This window comes from Protopterus annectens, chromosome 1.part1 (assembly GCF_019279795.1).
Source record: "Protopterus annectens isolate FY-2018-M chromosome 1.part1, PAN1.0, whole genome shotgun sequence".
NCBI lineage: Eukaryota > Metazoa > Chordata > Ceratodontiformes > Protopteridae > Protopterus > Protopterus annectens.
This window is the reverse complement of record NC_056726.1, coordinates 1,193,685,821-1,193,706,404: the sequence shown is the minus strand read 5'-3', so window position 1 is coordinate 1,193,706,404 and position 20,584 is coordinate 1,193,685,821.

The window sequence follows — 20,584 nt, the reverse complement described above, 5'->3', positions numbered from 1 at the left end:
TATGTCCCAGTTTCACCTGCATGGTGTCAAAACATGCCCAGAGTGTGTGCAATAAAGAGATGGATAGGTATGTGCATAACATCAACCTGGAATCTGGGAATATGCGTAGAAACAGTCAGGTAGTGTTAACAAACAATACCTCCACAGCTATACCAGGTTAGAGGTGTATACTGCAGGTAAAACACAGTTCATGTATATAGTTTTCTACATCCATACCACTGTCAAAATTAAGGCCATAGGGTAGTGTAATAATACTTGTAAGGTACATATCACAGCACTGACTGAAAAGTAATGAGAATTACCGGGATATAAAAGTTGTTACTTGACATCTTTTTCTCCCCCACCATCACTGCAACAATAAACTAAATAAACAAATCAATCGGTATGTGCACTATTAAATCTACTGTTTGGGCATATGTCCTATTGTTTTATAAACATTTAAATTTATTTATATGCATGTGTCATGTTGAAATACTCCCACATTGGTGGCATGCTGCCGTCAATGTACCTGCATGCTGTTGTAATGGCCACTATGGTTCCATACATGCATGTGTTCTGTTTGCTATGCAACTGTTCCATATCTGGTGTTTTGGGTTAATGGGATTATCTATGAATGCTGTTATACCTAATTCTGGAATGTGTTGACTATTACTAACTCACATATGTTGCAAAATTGAAACAACATAGCATGTTTGGGAGGGTTGGTCCCAGTGGACCCACCTCTCCCACCTCATCTAGCCATGGCACCGAGCACCAGCACATCTGGGGCCCATCCTGGGACCTCCTTGTCTACTGGTCCTGCACCACCATCAGGTGTAACTGACTCAGGGGATGGGACTCGCCCCCCCCGGGAGCTGGTGCGGGCAGGACACTGTAACCTGTCGCTAGGTCTGGGGTCTGGTGCGTAGCAAGCTCCACAGGGAGTTTGCAGATTTGCTATGCCAGCTTGAGGGTTGCGTGGCACAACTAGAGGGTCAGACTGCCACTCCTACTCACCCCCAGCACAGCCACCTTCGGGGCCATGAAGGTGCAGTGTTGACTTTTCCATGGGTGGGGATCTCAGTCCCACTGTTTCCACCAGGGAGCTCTTGGGTTTCCGACTTCCAAACACACCTCCCCATCCAAGGTCTTTACCACCCACATGTCATATACTGCCCCTGTATGCTGCCTTGTCTGTCTTGTCTGTTATCCTACCCAACCTACCTCCACAAATATACCTACTATCCCTCCCCAATATCCCACTCTCACCTTAAAAAAAAAGGGCAATCTGTTCCCCCCCAAAAAAATCTCACCCATACATAGCTGTTCATTTTACATATGTATCCACTGGACACATTTAATGTGGTCTAAATGGTTCACAACATATTATTGTTGTCCTCAACCCTCTCTCCGGGGTATGAGTGTCCAAATCTACCTCCAAATCAGTGTATATGCACAGCTGTTGCTGTTGAAGAAATGGGCAGCTATGGACCTTCCCTATACACGTCCTGCACATCCCTAGCTATTTTCCCAACTGTCTTCCTCTCTTTGTGTCCCTTTTTCACCACTTTCTTATCAACCCTTATTCATTTCTTTTAAAGAAATTAGCGTGGGGGTAAGCAGGAGTAAGCACTATTAAGCAGCAGTAAACGGGTTTAAGCTTGTTTTTTCTGGGGGTAAGCAATGCCTACACAGGTTACACAATTGAGAAGCTGAGAATAAAAAACTGTAACCAGAAGTTAGCAGTGCTTACTTCATGCAAACACACGCAAACCCACTTACAACTGCTTAAAAGTGCCTTAATCGCTCTGTATCCAACAGCCCTTGTTCTGTCCAGCAACAAAATAAACAGCCTTAGTAAGGCTCAAACCCAGGAACCTGCACGCCATAGAGATTTACCACTAAGCCATGTCAGCTTACATAACCCTGATGGTTTTACAAAGATATCATCCAGCGCAGTCATTCGACAGTTCAGAAAATGTATTTATACATGTAGATGTATGTGTGTATATATATATATATATATATATATATATATATATATATATATATATATATATATATATATAAATAAATATACACACACACACACACACACACACACACATATATATATATATAAAATATATATAATATGTATACATCTATAGATATATATATATATATGTCTACATATGGTTCCACTTCATATCATCGAATTATCATTTAATCGAATTTCAAATCATCGAGACCAAATCGTCGAAAACTCATTTCATCGAAAACTCATATCATCGAATCTCGAATCATTGAAAACTATAAAGCAACTATAAATAACACCCCAGACACTGTTTACTACATTTATGCAGCGGGGCAAGCCCCCCTGCACCCCCCAATTAAATATATCAACTCCAAGGTCGCACTACAGTGGGGTTAGGAAATTACCTTTTTACCCCACTGTAGTGCGACCTTGGAGTTAGTATATTTATTTATGGGGGGTGTGGGGGGTGCAGTGGGGCTTGCCCCCCTGCATAAATGTTGTAAAAATTTTGTGGAATGTTATTTGTAGTTGCTTTATACTTTTCAATGATTTGAGTTTCAATGGAATGAGTTTTAGACGATTTGGCCTCGATGATTTGAAATTCGATGAAATGATAATTCAATGATATGAAGTGGAACCCTACATATATGTGTCTCTCTCTCTCTCTCTCTATATATATATATATATATATATATATATATATATATATATATATATAAGCAGATACATTACATATATATATGTATATATATATAGATATATATATATATATATATATATAGATATATATAGATAGATATATATATTTATAGATAGATATATATATATATATATATAGATATATATCTATAGATATAAAAGAGAACATAAATACATATATGACCAAAGGTACAATTAATGGGGGTGAGGGTCCCAAGCTAAACACCTTTAGTAAGTATTGATAACACCCCCTACCCCACAGCCAAACATATCTGCCCTGCAACACAGTACCAACTGTTGCAAGTCCCATACCCAGGACCATACACTACATGGCCACACGACGTTAACAGTAATCCATCCCACCTGCATGATGTCAGGATGGTATCAATAACATATCATGCAGTACAGTCTGGCAACCATAGGGAATATACAATGTGGAAACAATAAACATAACAAAGATACATACACACACACACACACACACACACACACACACACACACACACACACACACACACACATATATATATATATATATATATATATATATATATATATATATATATATATATATTTAACTACACAAACACACACATAGATATGTATAGGAAGATACATACTTAGAGGGTGCACAGCTATTGAACAGACAGTATTCCTACAGTTGCCACCTTTTTAAATGGACAGTGTATGAGTCACTCATACAAAAGACAATTGTTGCCCAAAACATATACCCACAGAGAAGGCAAAGGATATGACACCACACACAGGTTTGCATACATAAAAAAGTTTTATTTCTGTACTGTCACATTTGTATATGCCATGTCAATACTTCTAAACCTACCACCCTAGAAAACAAAAACGTGAAGAAACTAAGGGTAATGCTGCTCAATGCCAGAAGTCTAAATCTCAAAATGCATGCATCGAGGCCCTTCTCAGTATGGAGAACATCGATGTCTGTGCTGTGACTGAAACCTGGTTCAAGGTTCCTGAGAGCACCCCGGCACTATCAGGTTTCATCTCATATCATGCGTTCCGGCCACAAAACCCAGACCCCACCACAAAAGGAGGGGGTGTATCCATATTCATCAAGGATACCCACACCTCCAGGTTGGTGGCTACGCACGAAGCATCGGAAACCATCCAGGTGCAATTAACCATAGGCAAAACTGCTCTACAATTTGTAGCATGCTACAGGCCACCCTCTCAAACTCAGGAAACCCACACAGTCTTCCTGAAGACACTGGAGGGTATAAATGTATCACCAAACACCATCATATTGGGTGACTTCAACTACCCGAATATAGACTGGGAACATTACTGAAGCCCAAACTTTCTAGCCCAAAGGTTCCTGGAGTTCATAAATTCAAATGCCATGGAACAACTAGTCACCATCCCCACAAGAGGAGAAAATATACTAGATCTCATCATCACGAACATGGGGACAAAATGCTCCACACCGGAAGTATATCCCTCATTGGTGAGATCAGATCATAAACTAATCTCACTAGAAATCCACATCCCGCCCCCACCCCAAACAAAAAAAGACTACAGTGAAGAACTTCTCTAAAGCAAACTTCACACTACACAAGACAGGTTTGGTATCCTTCAAGGCCCCCGAGCCAATGGAAACCACAACCCAAGCTACGGAAGCCCTTACAAATGCCTTCTATGAACACCTTCAGGACTGCATGGATCAGGCAATCCCAAATAAAACCAAGACTCTTTCCACCAAGGGCAAACGTCCAGTCTGGTGGACCCCAGCCATAAACAAACTTTACAATAAGAGGAGAAAGCTATTACATGATAGAGCAAAATCCCAAAAAGGGAAGGCATCTTTGATCAGCACTAGCAAGAAACTACGATCCCTCATAAAATTATCCAAGGCCAACTTTGAGAGAAAAATTGCCATAGATTCAAAAGACAATCATAAGGCCTTCTTCAGCTATGTCAGAAACCTGGGTGGAAACTCCCAGATATGCTCAGAATTAGTCCAAAATGATACAAAAATCACTGAACCCACAGACATTGCCAACATACTGGCAGACAGGTTCAGCGCAAACTTCACCCCCCTCTCCCCCCCAAAAGGAGAGATAGCTATCCCAACTGAGAGTAGCCTCCCAGACATCTCAAATGGGCAGGTGAAAGCTGCTCTCTCTAAAGCTAAAAACACAGCATCAATGGGACCGGATGGGGTCCCCAGCTGTGTGCTACATGAACGCAATGAAGAACTAAACCCGCACATAAGGCAGCTGTTTAATCTTAGCCTCACCACAGGATATGTGCCCAAGGAGTGGCGTACGGCAACTGTGGTCCCACTCCACAAAGGCGGTGCCTCTACAGACCCTGGTAATTACCGCCCCATAAGCTTAACAAGCCTGGTCTGCAAAGCTATGGAGAGGATCATAATGGAACTCATAAACAAGGACATAGGGGACTTGCAGACCTTGGACCCAACCCAGTTTGGCTTTGTCAAGGGCAGATCTTGCCTTTTGAACTTGGTTGACTTCTTCGAAACAGTCACCAAGGCCATTGATGAGGGAAATGCAGTCCATACAGCCTACCTTGACCTTGCAAAAGCTTTCGACACAATACCCCACTCGGGTATTATAGAGAAACTTACCAGCTTAAATGTAAACCCATATGTCACAAGATGGGTTGCAAACTGGCTAAAGGACAGAACCCACAGGGTTAGAGTTGCTGGAGCCATGTCAGACTCCAAGCTGGTTACAAGTGGAGTCCCACAGGGCTCAGTCCTTGCCCCCTATTGTTCGGCATCTACTTCTCAGAAGTACAGGCAAACATAGGAGGACTATGGCTGACAAAGTTTGCGGATGACTGCAAACTGGGTGCCATAGTGGATAGTACATCGGACACAGACATCCTTCAGAGGGGTCTCACAGAAACTGATAGCTGGTGCCAGAGCCATGGCCTGAAGTTAAACGCAAAAAAGTGTATAGTCATACCCTTCAGGAAAAACAAGGTAACCCCAAGCTACCATATAGGTGGCAACCCACTAAGCACAGAAGAGGTTATCAGGGACCTGGGGACCCAGGTTGACAGTGGCCTCCCGTTTGACGCTCACATTGCTAAAGTGGTTCGAAAGACCTTCTACATTGTCCACCTGATCATGAAGGGATTCACATCCAGATCAAGTGAGGTCATTGTTCCCCTGTACTCTTCACTTATCAGACCAATGATAGAGTACAATGCCCCATTCGGGATGTATCTCACCCGACACCTGCAGCAGTTGGAGAGACCCCAAAAGTTCCTCACCAAAAGGATAAAGGGACTCCAAAACTTGTCATATGCTGCCAGACTGAAGAAACTCCAACTCTATTCAGTTGCATACCGTCTGCTCAGAGGTGACCTGTGCCTGACATACAAGGCCATGACCAACCCAGAATTAATGGACATGCTCCACCTCAAAAAATCCAAATCCACCAAAACCACTAGAGCAAGAGACTTAAACCTTAGCACGGATATAATTAGGACATGCTGGAGGGATAGATTTATCACCCAGAGACTCCCCATGCTGTGGAATAAAATCCCGGTCCATGTGAGGCAGAGCACCTCACTGGCTCTGTTCAAGAGAAATCTTGACCGGTGGATGGGAGATCGTAGGTTTACCCCGGGAATCATCTCTGTGTCACTACTGGACAGAGGCACAACAAACTAATGGGCACAGTATTTCTAACATAAGGGGCGGCGTAAGCCACATAACTTTGGGCTAGGCTTATAAATGCCCTAGGGCAGTTAGCCTAGTATAAACCTATGAACCTATGTTTAGACTTTGAAATACATACTGAGTAATGCAACTCTCAAGCAGATCATTTTATACAGTAATCCGAAAGCATAACATATGTTGCTGTCCAGGCCAAGGCCTTCAAGTAGTACAACAGTAAAGAAAGACTGGGCCAGAGGATAACAATCAATCAACAGTAAGTAATGCAGATGTATAGTTCAGCAGCCTCTAATTAAAGTCTGTACTCAACTCAAGGGGGAAAAGACTTTAGGTGACATAATAAGATGTATCTGTTACATAACATTGCTTAACTGAAAACATTACAATCACACTGACAAACAGAAGAGTCTGTATGACAGTAAGCACAAGGCCACCAATGTTCCCAAGGTGAAATGTATGGTAATGTACAACCATATACCTTAAGGCGGCTTACTACCGATATCTCTCAGATGTTGTAACAGCCTAGGTTATGTATGGTGCATACCTCTCCCTCATAGACTGACTTACAATGGCATATAACACTGTTACATACACTGACCTCTGGACTGCAGAAGGACACACATGTTTTGTGCAGCTGAAGCCCACATATATATGGACCCTACCCCACAATATTTGTGAGGGCCACAACAGCACTGTAAATGATGTCAGGAATGGCAGCACCCATAGATTTTTAGATATGATACAACAACATTGGGACATTTTATTAACAGATGACAGTTTGTGTGATTTGGTAGGTCAGAGATGCTCTTTTTCTTTTCGGAAAGGGGAAACTTTTAAGTAGTTACTTTAGCCACTATAAACATTTTTTACCCTCTATAAATTCTGTACAAATTACTATAGATGGTACACAAGTGGTGGGTTGTTACCCCTGTGGCCATTGCTCTTTTTGTAAATTCATATGTTCAGCTAAGGAATTTTCAAGCAAGAACACATCTAGGGTTTTTTTATCAGAATGTTTGGTAATTGTAATAGTGACTGTGCTATATATCTGGCTATTTGCTCTTGCACAGCCTTTTATGTAGGTCAAACTTCCAGACCATTAAAATTGTGAATTTCAGAGCATCTAAGTAGCATTAGAAATGCGTATCTGGCTAATGCCTTATGCAAACATACTATTATATACAAGACAGCGATGTTTAAATTCATTATTATTTATACGGTGGTAGGACATAGATCAATGAAAAGTGGTTGGCATAATGTTTTGAACAAAAAAGAAAAGTTTTGGGTAGTGACATTGGGGGGATTGTTTCCACCTGGTCTTAATGAACATTTGTAATAATTGTTTAATGGGATATAATTATTCTATTATGTTATGATATATAAGATGGAGAATGTACTGATGTGTTTTACATTGAAAAAGGCCTGTGGGCCAATACTGGTCTGTTTTTGTACATTAAAACTAGATATTCGCTCTAGTTGAGTGCTGGCTGTTTGTTTTTTTTTTATATTGCCTTTTGAGCCTGTACACCTGCCGTCCTTGCAGAGGTTGTTGTTTGGGGAATTCCTTTGTTGTAGTCTGCTGGTGGCATTTGCTGAAGCATTTACCTTTTTATCCAGATGGGGCTTTCTTCAAAGTTACTATTGGAATTATTTGAAAGAAATTATCAATTTTCATCTATAGAAGATTTGTAAGATAGTTTGGAGCTTCCTGTCTATCTGTGAACTTTCTTTGGTTCTGTTGGTGTCGCTAACAATGGAGGGCAACCTTTTCTAAGGTTTGGCTGTGAAAGTTATTTGTTCTTATAACGGACAGAAGTGAGATACTTATTTTTTTGGTCTGGGACATTTCTTTCTCACTTTGGCAAACACTGGTGATTTATGTTAAATATTTAGTCTGTGGGGCATTATGACTGTTTGAACTGTCTCCGTTTGGTACGGACGTCATTTTCGTGACATATGTATTTGGTTCAACTGGAAATGTTTGGCACTAATATATTTCTATGGAATATGATAGTTATTGTGGTGTTTAACACTACAAAACATATGTTGGGTCCTTATTTTGTAAGCTGACTTTTGAAAATTAAGATAATTCTTATTGCATTGAAATATATTCACTATGCGGATGTGTGGTCTTTGTGAAAATACTTTCTGGGCATAATATTAAGATTGTGCCCATGATGATTGTTTGTTTGTGAAACGGGGGGCTCCCTGAAAGTTTTTCCTTGTCAGCAATTTTTCTCCTTGTATAGGGGAAATGTTAGTGTTAAACATTGGTTCATGCCATAACAGAGGTGCTTTTGGAACATTTGTACTGTGAAATATAGTTTTGTTAAAACTGTTGGGAAAATTTTAGAAGGCCAGAAGAGGTGAATACCGTTGGTTCTTCGGAAGCTCTGAACAAGTGAATGGAAGATAGAAATACTATCCTGTTAACTTTAAATAAGAGCTCAACTTTTGAATATATGGACATACACTTTAAATGTTTTTCTTGAAAAAATGAATGTGTTTGAATATTCAGGGAGCCTTGTGTTATACATATAATCATTTTTCTGGACAAATGCTTTGATTAATATGTGCATTATCAATAGCAGTTTGATATAAGATGTGTTTATTACATATGAAAGCAAATGAAAGTTTAATATAAATGCTCTATTGTTTTAAAGCAGGGACTGCATTAATATTTGCCATTGGTTGGTAGGATTTATATGTGGGCATAACAGTATTTTTATGTATGCATAGTGAATTGTGAATGTTTGATTCAATTGGTGTATAAGTCAGTTTTTAAAGTATGGATTTAACAGCTATTCTAAAGGGGCTGTCAGTGGATAAGGAAGACATCCTGGTTTTTGGGATGGGGAATACAAATGTGATGAATAGTCAGACAGCCAATAATTCGGTCCAGACTTGTATTTCTTTATTTGACCAACTTATAGGGTTACCACCTGTCCCACTTTGCGAGGGACAGTCCCTCTTTGGGCAGTTGTGTCCTGACAAAAAATTGTAAAAATGGCAAATGTCCTGAGATTTTAGGACAAAATTAGTTCCTATATTTTATGTAATAGTTGCATAAAACAGTTATTCTGTATCTGAAATACCTAAATGTTATAAGGAAGAGAACAAGCAACTAAAATGCTACAAGAATAAGCTTTTATTTAGGCAAAAAAGTTAAGTTATATCCTTTGTACTGGTCATGGGTATGTGTCGGCCTGTAAAATCTGATGTTTTTACCAAAAGTTTCCCACATTGTCCATTTGAAAAGGTGGCAACCTTACCAACTTATTAAACACATGAACATTTTTAGATCTTTTGTGTGGCATTTAAGACTCTTTAAGTCCTGTTTAGACAAAGTGATCACCCCCAGGGGCCTAAGAGACTGTATTAAACCTTTAGTTAGTCAAGCGGATGATATGTTATTGTCATCTTGGGCAGATATTCAGCATAAACTTCTTTGCAGTTAGAAAAACCTTACATGATTTTTATGAATGAAAGATGCATTTATATATACCAGAAGTTGCTCTTATTTGTGAGAAAGTTAAATCTCTTGAGGGCTCTGTTATTTATAAAGACTGTTTCAATAAGTTGAGAGAAGAATTACTTCTTTTTGAACAAAGTATAAAAGAAAGATAGGCAAATTCAATAGAGACTCAAGGGACTACCAATTAGGTAAGCCCTTTGAGTTTATTAAAAATGGCAAACAAAGTAAGAATGTTAGATTTGCTCAGAAGGAATTTATGTTTACTGGGTAGAAAAGAAAAAGAAATAAGTCTATTTTGAAAAAAATCGATGAATGATACTTCAGGAGAAGACTCATCATATACGGATACAGAGGTAGATAGACAGCAAATGCCACTAACTACCAAAAAGTCATGTATGGGAATGCAGGACAATTTGTTATTGAATTTTGACATGGCCCCTTTACCTTTAGGAAAAAAAGGAGGGGGATAGGAAACATAAGTCCAAAAACAGGGATCGATAGATCTCTGGAAGCCATGCTGAACTTCCTGAAACCCAGATAGTGTCTTCCAATAATGTGATTAACATCTCTTCAATGGTTTTGTCTGAATCCGAAAGTTTGTTGCTGAGCAAGGGCCTCAATTTTATTCCAGGTTTTTTTGTCCCTGATGATGTCTTTGTGGAACATTTATATGCTTTTTGCAGACTGCTTAATTTGAAACTATATTTTCAAAATGGGGAATCTATTAGTGACAATAGTGGGTTTAAGTTCAATAAATCAACATTTATTCCACCTATGAATGAGAATGTAGAAGTATTTCAGAAATGTCTACTTAAGGAGTTGAATAGTCAACAATATGTTTCTCCTTCTAATTTATCTAGTGAAGAAAGGAATGCTTTGACACAGCTGAAAAATAACAAAAATATATTTATAGTTCGAGCTGATAAAGGTGGAGTAACTGTTATTATGGATAAATCTTTATATATCACTGAAGCTAACAATCAGCTGCAAGATAACAGATTCTATGCATGTATGCCTTATGATCCCACTTATGATTTCAAAAAAGAAATTAATATGTTTCTAGAGTCTACTGTTAGTGAGGGGATTATTGACGAATGTACAATGCTCCATCTGAAGGTTAAAAATCTGTCTTCTCAATATTTTTATCTTCTCCCTAAAATTCACAAGGACATGCAGCAGCCACCGGGTAAAACGATTGTATCTGGTAAGGCTCCCTTAATGAACCTTTGTCTGCCTATTTGACTGTTTATTTAAAGCCATTGTTATAAGGAGTAAGAGCCAGGATAAAAGACACTACTATTTTTTTTAATATTATTTCAGATGCCCAATTAGATTCTAACTGGTTACTATGTACTTTAGATGTTACGTCTTTATATACTAGTATTCCTCATTGGGCTGGTTTGTGTGCTTTAGAATATTGGCTAAATAGAATGTCCTTATATAGCCCGGGCTTCAATACATTTTTGTTATGCTTAATGGAGCATGTGTTATCTAAAAATGTTTTTTTCTTCAATACCAAATGTTTTTTGCAATTGAGGGGTACAGCTATGGGTGCATCGTTTGCACCCATCTATGCTGACCTCTTTATGGGGTATTTGGGATAGATAATAATATATGATATACATCACAACATTTTTCTTGGTGAGATTGATATCTGGCATAGATTTTTGGATGACTGCCGGATGGTGTGAAAGTCAGATGCTGTATAGTTACAGGAATTCATTTATTTGAAGGAAATCAAGTGGGGTATCAGGTTTACAGTAAATTATGATGCTACATCTATTTCTTTTTTAGATGTTAAAGTGTCTAAACAATTTGATGGAACTTTGTCTAGTACATTATATAGAAAACCCCACCATTTCAACACTTTAATCCACGCATCCAGGTGTCATCCTAAGCACATTACAGCAAACATACCTAAATCACAGTTTATGAGAATACATAGAATATGTTCCAATACTGTAGAATATATACATTTTGATAATGACCTTGTAGGTCATTTTGTTGAATGAGGCTATTCATTGGCACAGGTTAGGGATACTAGTAGGGAAGTACAATCATATTCAAGAAGAGAGCTTTTGAAATACAAAGATTGTGGCCCTTGCTCTAGAAACAAAATTAGATTCACTACCACCTATGATAGGAACACTCATAGATTTTTAGATATCATACAACAACATTGGGACATTTTGTTAACAGATGACAGGTTGTGTGAATTGGTAGGTCAGAGATGCACTTTTTCTTTTCAGAAAGGGAAAACTTTAAGTAGTTACTTTAGCCACTATAAACATTTTTATCCTCTATAAATTCTCTACAAACTACTATAGATGGTACACAAGTGGTGGGTTGTTACCCCTGTGGCCATTGCTCTTTTTGTAAATTCATATGTTTAACTAAGGAAATTTCAATTAAGAACAAATCTAGTTTTTTTTTCTATCAGAATGTTTGGTAATTGTAATAGTGACTGGGCTATATATCTGGCTTTTTGCTCTTGCACAGACTTTTATGTAGGTCAAACTTCCAGACCATTAAAATTGCAAATTTCAGAATGTCTAAGTAGCATTAGAAATAAGTATCTGGCTAATGCCTTATATAAACATACTATTTTACACAACACAGCGGTTTAAATTCATTATTATTATTGACAGGGTGTTAGGACATAGATCAATGAAAAGTGGTTGGCATAATGTTTTGAACAAAAAAGAAAAGTCTTGGATAGTAAAATTGGGGGGATTGTTTCCACCTGGTCTTAATGAACGTTTGTAATAATTGTTTAATGGGATATAGTTATTCCATTATGTCATGATATATAAGATGGGGAATGTACTGATGTGTTTTGCATTGAAAAAGGCCTGTGGGCTGAAACCGGTCTGTTTTTGTACATTAAAACTAGATATTTTCTCCAGTTGAGTCCTGGCTGATTTGTTTTATAGCAATGGCAGTACAACATAATCACAGGCCACTACATAACAATCCCTTACTGCATGTCATATGGACAAAGCCTGGTATATAGGTGGAGAACAGAGGCTGGAACTCAGGCCCATATGTAAAATAGTGTTGTCATACACTGAGAAAGTTGCTGGTGTTACAGAATAGTCTGCAACATACCCTTAGTCAGGAATATGAAGTCAGAAACACAAATGGATGTAGCCATGTACTGATAGCACTCAACACACATAATGCCAGTGATATATCTGACTCAAGACCTGTGTGGTGGACAGACAAAGCATAACAGGCACACCTCTGGCCATCATATGGATAGGCCCACAGTTGAGAGCTATGCAGACTGACTGCATTCCATGTTAAACTAGTATGTACACACAAACCCTGTAACACTGGTGCTATACAATGCATATAACAACACTACTCACACTGTCTGTAGGTCTGGAACCTTATACAAATATGTAGCTGGCCTGAGTCTGTAAATCCACTTGTAAGAGGTATTGCTACCTGCTGTCTGTAACATTGCTGCCCACACACAGTAAGGATGTCCTCCATACAAGAAAGGTAAAGGGACCACACCCACATGATGTAGGGATTTATAGTAGTGGGTTGCCATGACAGTGGTAATTGGAAGTACTACACAGCATGCTGCATGCAGGTAGCAAGTGGTGGACACTGATTGGTGCAGAGACCATCACCTGATCATGTGCCTCACCTACAAAATCCATGCTGCAATCTATTCAAAGCAGCTCAATCCATTTACTGGACAGAGACCGATATATATATATATATATATATATATATATATATATATATATATATATATATATATATATATATATATATAAAAACAAGCACATTAACAAAAAAAGCATCCATCCAGCAAACTATCCAGAAGAGACATCATCCACACAACAGGTATGTGAATTATATATGCATGTAATTGAATGTAGTACTTAGTCTATAATAATGGGATAGATGATGTGGAATGATTTATATGTGCCATCAAGTGTTGTTGTAATGATGTCAGCTGAACAAGTGCTATGGACAATAGTGTCTGTCCCTCTGGGCAGTGGGACATACCTGTCAACTGCGCAGATCAGCACTGACTGACAAGATGTAAGCCATCATAGTGTGTGTTGTGTAATGCAAAACATGTATATTAGTGTGGCCAATAACTGGTGGTGAAAGTAATGCCATTATGATGGACACGTGGGATCCAGAGCCCAGCACTTGCAGGACAGTCAGGTGAATGTGTAATGTAGCATGCAGAAATGCCATAGGTGTGTACTAGGCTTACCTGCAATCTGTCCCTATATATACCCCCCTAATGTTAGGCTACATCCACATGTGGCACCTGTCTGTGTTGTAGCAAGGCAGAACAGTACAGCTGTGCAGGAAGGAGAGTGTGGACCTGATGTCTGAATGCACCCTATATATATATATATATATATATATATATATGTGTGTGTGCGTGTATGTCTACAGATATACAGACACCTATTTATATACATACATATATATATATATATATATATATATATATATATATATATATATACAACTGATAACTTATATCTACACACACACACACATATATATATATATATATATATATATATATATATATATGTGTGTGTGTGTGTGTGTGTATGTCTACATATATACAAAGACACACACACATATATATAAAAATACATGTCCCCTAGTTTTGCATCACAGTGCTGCATACTATGTGTGAGGGAACATCACACATATCAATACATACACATATATATATACACCAGTAGGTGTGTGCAAAATGGACGGTTATGTCACATGTGAACCTCATGTTGGGAACACATTGCCCTTGTTTGTGAAGGTGGGATCAGGAATTTGGGGAAGGATAGCAGGTATATTTGTGGAGGTGGGTTGGGTTAGAAGATAGAGAAGACAGCCAAAAGAGGTGGTATATGACACATGTGGGAACACCCTGGATGTGGAGTGTCATCTGTGATGTGGAAGCCCCATGAGCCCCCATATGGAAACAATGGGAATAAGGCCCCCACCTATGGCAAGTCACAACATCAGCGTCACAGCCCTGAAGATGCCTGGGCTGGAGGCTGAGCAGGAGGAGCATGTGGACCTGTGAGTCTGTACTGAGGGCCTCAAGGTGCTGTAGCACATCCCCCAAGTCTCTGTGGATATCCCTATGCACCAGACGCTGGACCTGATCTCTGGTGACAGGATTATGTCTGTGTGTGTTCCCGGGTGGGGCACCATCCCCTGAGGTGGTTCCACCTGAAGGTAGTGCAGGACCAGTAGATGAGGAGGTCCCAGTGTGGGTCCCACATGTGATGTGGCCTGGTAACATGGCCAGATGAGGTGGGAGAGGTGGTTCTGCTGGCAACTATTCCCCAAATATACTATTGTGCCACTGTTATAGAACATTTGTGGGTAGTAATAGTTCACACATTACTGGATCATGTCCAACAGCATGCATAGATATCCCCAATAACACAAAACAACAGATGTGCAGTAATCACATAGCAAACAGACCACATACATATATGGAACCATAGTGGGTCTTACAATGGTATGCATGTGACTTTGTCCGTAACATGCCAGCAATGATAGTGCTCCCACAGGGAACATGGCTACAAACACATAGCACAAAGTGTGGTACAATATGATATATGTCCCAATGGTAGGTATTCTGTAGACATACCTATTCATTGGTTTATAGGTTCATAGGTTGATACTAGGCTATCTGCTCTAGGGCATTTATAAGCCTAGCCAGAGTATGTTTGGCTTTTGCCACACTTTTAGATTAGTTGACTGTGCCTCTGTATATTAGGTCACAAAAGGTAGCCCTTTTAAGGTGTGTTTACTGTACCTCTGTCAAGCAGCGACACAGAAGAGATCCCAGGGGTAAACCTACGATCCCCCATCCATTCATCAAGATTTCTCTTGAAGAGGGTCAGTGAGGGGCTCTGCCTGACATGGATTGGGATTTTGTTCCAGAGTGAGGGGAGCCTCTGCAATATGAATCTGTCTTCCAGCATGTCCTATTTATTTCTGTGCTGAGGTTCAGGTTCCTGGAGCATGTAGCTCTAAGGGATTTAGATTTCCTGAGGTGAAGCATGTCCATTAATTCTAGGTTGGACATGACTTTATACATCAGACACAGATCGCCTCTGAGTAGGCGGTACGCAACTGAGTAGAGCTGGAGTTTTTTTAGCCGAACTGCATAGGGCATCTGTTTGAGCCCCTGGATCCTCTTGGTGAGATACTTTTGGGGGGTTTTCCAGTTGCTGAAGGTGTCGGGTAAGGTACATCCCAAATGGGGCATACTCAATTATGGGCCTGATAAGTGATGAGTAGAGGGGCACAATGACCTCTCTTGATCTAGATGTGAACCCTTTCATGATAAGGAGGGCTATATAGAAGGTCTTTCTAACCACTTTGGCAATGTGATTGTCAAAGGAGAGATTGCTATCTACTTGGGTCCCCAAGTCCCTAATTACTTCTTCCGTACTTAATGGATTACCACCTATGTGGTAATTTGTGGGCACTTTGTTTTTTCCAAAGGGGATGACTATGAACTTTTTGGCATTTAGCTTTAGGCCATGGCTCTGGCACCAGTTATCTGTCTCTGTGAGACCCTTTTGGAGGATGCTTGTGTCAGTTGGAGAGTCGATTATAGCACCCAGTTTGCAGTCATCTGCGAACTTGGTCAGTCATAGTCCACCTGTGTTAGCCTGTACCTCGGAGAAATATATACTGAACAAGAGAGGTCCCAGGACTGAGCCTTGTGGGACACCACTTGTAACTGGTTTAGAGTCTGACATGGCACCTGCTATTCTGACCATGTGGGTTCTATCCCTGAGCCAGTTTGCAAACCATCTTGTGACATAGGGGTAGATATTTAAGCTGGTGAGCTTATTTATGATGCCTGAGTGGGGTATTGTGTCAAAGGCCTTTGAGAGGTCCAGGTAGGCTGTGTGGACTACCTTCCCTTCATCTATGGCTTTGGTAACTGGTTCAAAGAAGTCGACCAGGTTCAAGAGGCAAGATCTGCCCTTAACGAAGCCGAATTGGGTAGGATCCAGTGTCTGTAGGTTCCCAATGTCTTTGTTTATGATTTCCATGATGATACATTCCATAGCTTTGCAGACCAGGCTAGTCAGGCTTATAGGGTGATAGTTTCCGGGGTCTGTTGTGGCACCACCTTTGTGGAGTGGGACCACTGTTGCTGTATGCCATTCCTTGGGAACATATCCTGTAGTAAGGCTGAGATTGAACAGTGACTTTATATGAGGGTTTAGTTCTTCTTGGAGCTCGTGTAAGATGCAGCCCGGGACACCGTCTGGTCCCACTGATGCTGTGTTTTTTGCTTTGGAGAGGGCAGCTCTCACCTGTGCATCTGTGATCTCAGGAAGGCTACACTCTGTTGGGATAGATATTTTTAGGGGGGAAGAGGGGGAGAAGTTTGCACTGAACCTTTCTGCCAGGATACTGGCAATGTATGTGGGTTCAGTGAAATTTTTGTCATTTTGCACTAACTCAGAGCATATCTGGGAGTTGCCTCCCAGGTTTTTGACATAACTAAAGAAGGCCTTGTGATTATCTTTAATGTCTTGTGCGATTTTCCTTTCAAAGCTGGCCTTAGAAGATTTTATGGGGGATCGTAGTTTCTTGCTAGTACTGATCAGTGATGCCTTCCCTTTTTGGGATTTTGCTCTGTCATGTAGTAGCTTTCTCCTCCTGTTGTATAGCTTATTTATTGCCGGGGTCCACCAGACAGGTCTCCTGCCTTTGGAGGAGTGAGTCTTGGTTTTATTTGGGATAGCATGCTCTATGCATTCCTGTAGGTGTCCATAGAATGCTTTTCAAAGGATTCTGCATTTTGGGCCGTATTGTTCACTGGCCCGGGGGCTTTGAAGGATTCCACCTCAGTTTTGAGAAGTGTGAAGTTTGCTTTTGAGAACTTTTTCACTGTGGTTTCCTTGGCTAGGGGTGGGGATGGAATATGGATGTCCAGTGAGATTTGTTTATGGTCTGATCTTACCAATGAGGGGTAGACCTCTGGTGTGGAACATAGAGACCTCATGTTGGTGATGACCAGATCCAGTATGTTTTCTCCTCTTGTGGGAGTGGTGACCAGTTGTTCCATAGCATTTGAGTATATAAATTCTTGGAACCGTTGGGCGAGGGTGTTTGGGCTTGAGTAGTTTTTCCAATCGATGTTTGAGTAGTTGAAGTCACCCAATATAATAGTGTTTGGAGAGACCGTCATATTCTCCAGTATTCTCAGGAAAGCCGAGTGAGGTTCCTGTGTTTGAGAGGGTGGTCTGTAGCAGGCTACAAACTGAAAGGCAGTTTTGCCCACTGTTAGTTGCACATGGATGGTCTCCGAAGCTTCGTGCAGTGCCACTAGCCTGGAGGTGTGGGTATCTTTGATAAATATGAATACTCCCCCTCCTTTTGTCATTAGGTCTGAGTTTTGGGGCCGGAAACATGGTATGAAGTATAGCCTGGTAGTGCTGGGGTGCTCTCGGGAGCCTTGAACCAGGTTTCTGTTACTGCACAGATATCGATATTCTCCATACTGAGGAGAGTCTTGAGTGCGTGCATCTTGAGGTTTAGACTTCTGGCGTTAAGCAGCATTACCCTTAGTTTTTTTTTCTTTGTGTTGTCTATGGGGGTGGGTTTGTCTTTTGAGCCTTGCCTAAAAAAGGCACTATGGGGGAGGGAAGAGCCTTAGCCAGTATTCAAAAACCCAGGGTAGACAGGTGCAAGCTGTCCCTAGCAAAGCAACGTGGCTTGTTGAGCATGTCATCCCAGGCTGACAGACACTGGATCCCCTTTGAATGACACCAATACTTTAGCCAATTGATAAAATTGATCATTTTGTCTTCATACTGTGGCATCATTCTTGGTGAGGGTAAGATGCTACTCAAGGTCAGGGCCATACTGGCCAAGGCTACATGATCAAAGAGCTCCTGTACGTCTTTTTTCATGTAGTCCAGGGAGGTACATCTCAGGTCATACACACCAGCATGGACAATAACAGAGTCATACTTGTACTTGCTTTGGAGTGACCCAAGTGCTTGTGTTATGTGGTGGATCCTGGCACCCGACAGGCAGCTTACAGTGACCTTCTCCTTGTTCAGCCTGGTGAGTGGGACGTCAGTGTGTCTGACAACAGAGTCACCTATTACAAGTGTATTAGATGTGTTGTTTAGCCTTAAGGGCTGTGACTGTGTGGCACACTGACTTTGTGAGCTATGTGCTACGTGGATATTGTTTTGTGGTAGGTGTTGCTTGGATGTCTGCTTTGGAGGTCTCTGCTGCTTAGGCAAATTTTTATTTAGAGCCTCCAAGTATGTTTTTGTGTGTTTATGTGTTTGGTTTGCTGATGTGATAGGTCTATGTGAGACTGGATTTGTGGTGTGTGTGGTTACCTTCTCCTCCTGACAGGTTGTGCCAGGACTGGGTTGAGAGAGCTTAGCCTCCAGTTTGGCTATATAGTTGCATCTCTCACATATATTTGAGCTTGTTGGGAGGAGGAGAGGGTGGTCTGTATACATAAGGCAGTTGTAACATTGCCTCAAGATTCCCAGATTCACAAGCTGGACTGGAGAGTAAACTCAAAACTGACCTTTGGACATGCCTGAATAATATAGGGAACTACTTATTGACTGATCAGAAAGAACCAATAGGGAGCAAGTGCTTTGAAGGAGTATAATAGGATGTAGTGCTTTAGTTTGTGTTTACCTATGAGATTACTTATATGAGCAAGTGCAGGGCTTTATAATGAGAATAGAGTGCTTAATTTGAGATTTAGAACAGTTCTAAGGGAAAAAGTGAAGAGTAGACTTTGTGAAGCCGGGAATAGTTTAAGCTTGTTTAAGCGGCGCTGCCCGATGCTGCTCTGTGCGCAAGACCACGCTAAATGTGGGTTGCAGGGTTTTAAGAGACAGAGATCAAGGAGTTTAGAATTGACCCAAAATGGCCAATAAAACTACAGCTTCCAGGCAGTAACCACTCCTACAGGGACAGGCAGGCTGTTCAGTATTAACCACTGCCACTGGTGAACACAGAGACTTCCCTTTAGTCCAAGCAAGCACTGGCCTCCAAGAAACTTACAAACAGTTCAGAACTGCAAATCTGTAACTGAACTTTCTTAAATTTCAGAAAGTGGGGAAAAAAGCAAGATGTTTTTTTTTTTCTTTTTTGTTTTAGTTTAAAGGTAGCAGAGATACACAAGTAGCAAAATAATCACAACAGTGTAATAAATGACCCCACACTTGGGTGCTAGGCCAAAGTCAGGTAAAATGCAGTTTTAAAAGAAAAAAAAGATTTTAAATTAAGTGCAACACAGGAAATGCAGTAAACAGGCTCTAGATGTGTTCTAAATACTGTTTCTAATACAGATATAAACTTTAGCAAGCTGGAAAATGCCGAAAAGTAGGCGGCAAAGCAGTAAATCTTAACAAAAAAGCAGAAGAAAATACTTAAAATCTCAAAAGTGGCTCCTTTCTCCTCTCAGCGTTTTTTCCCCTTGGTAGGTGCTTTAGCAACAACTAACAAGCCTGGAAAGATGCCACAACCATGAGGCAGCAGGGTTTTAAGAGATAGAGATCAAGGAGTTTAGAATTGACCCAAAATGTCCAATAAAACTACAGCTTCCAGGCAGTAACCACTCCTACAGGGACAGGCAGGCAGGCTGTTCAGTGTTAACCACTGCCACTGGTGGACACAGAGACTTCCCTTTAGTCCAAGCAAGCACTGGCCTCCAAGAAAC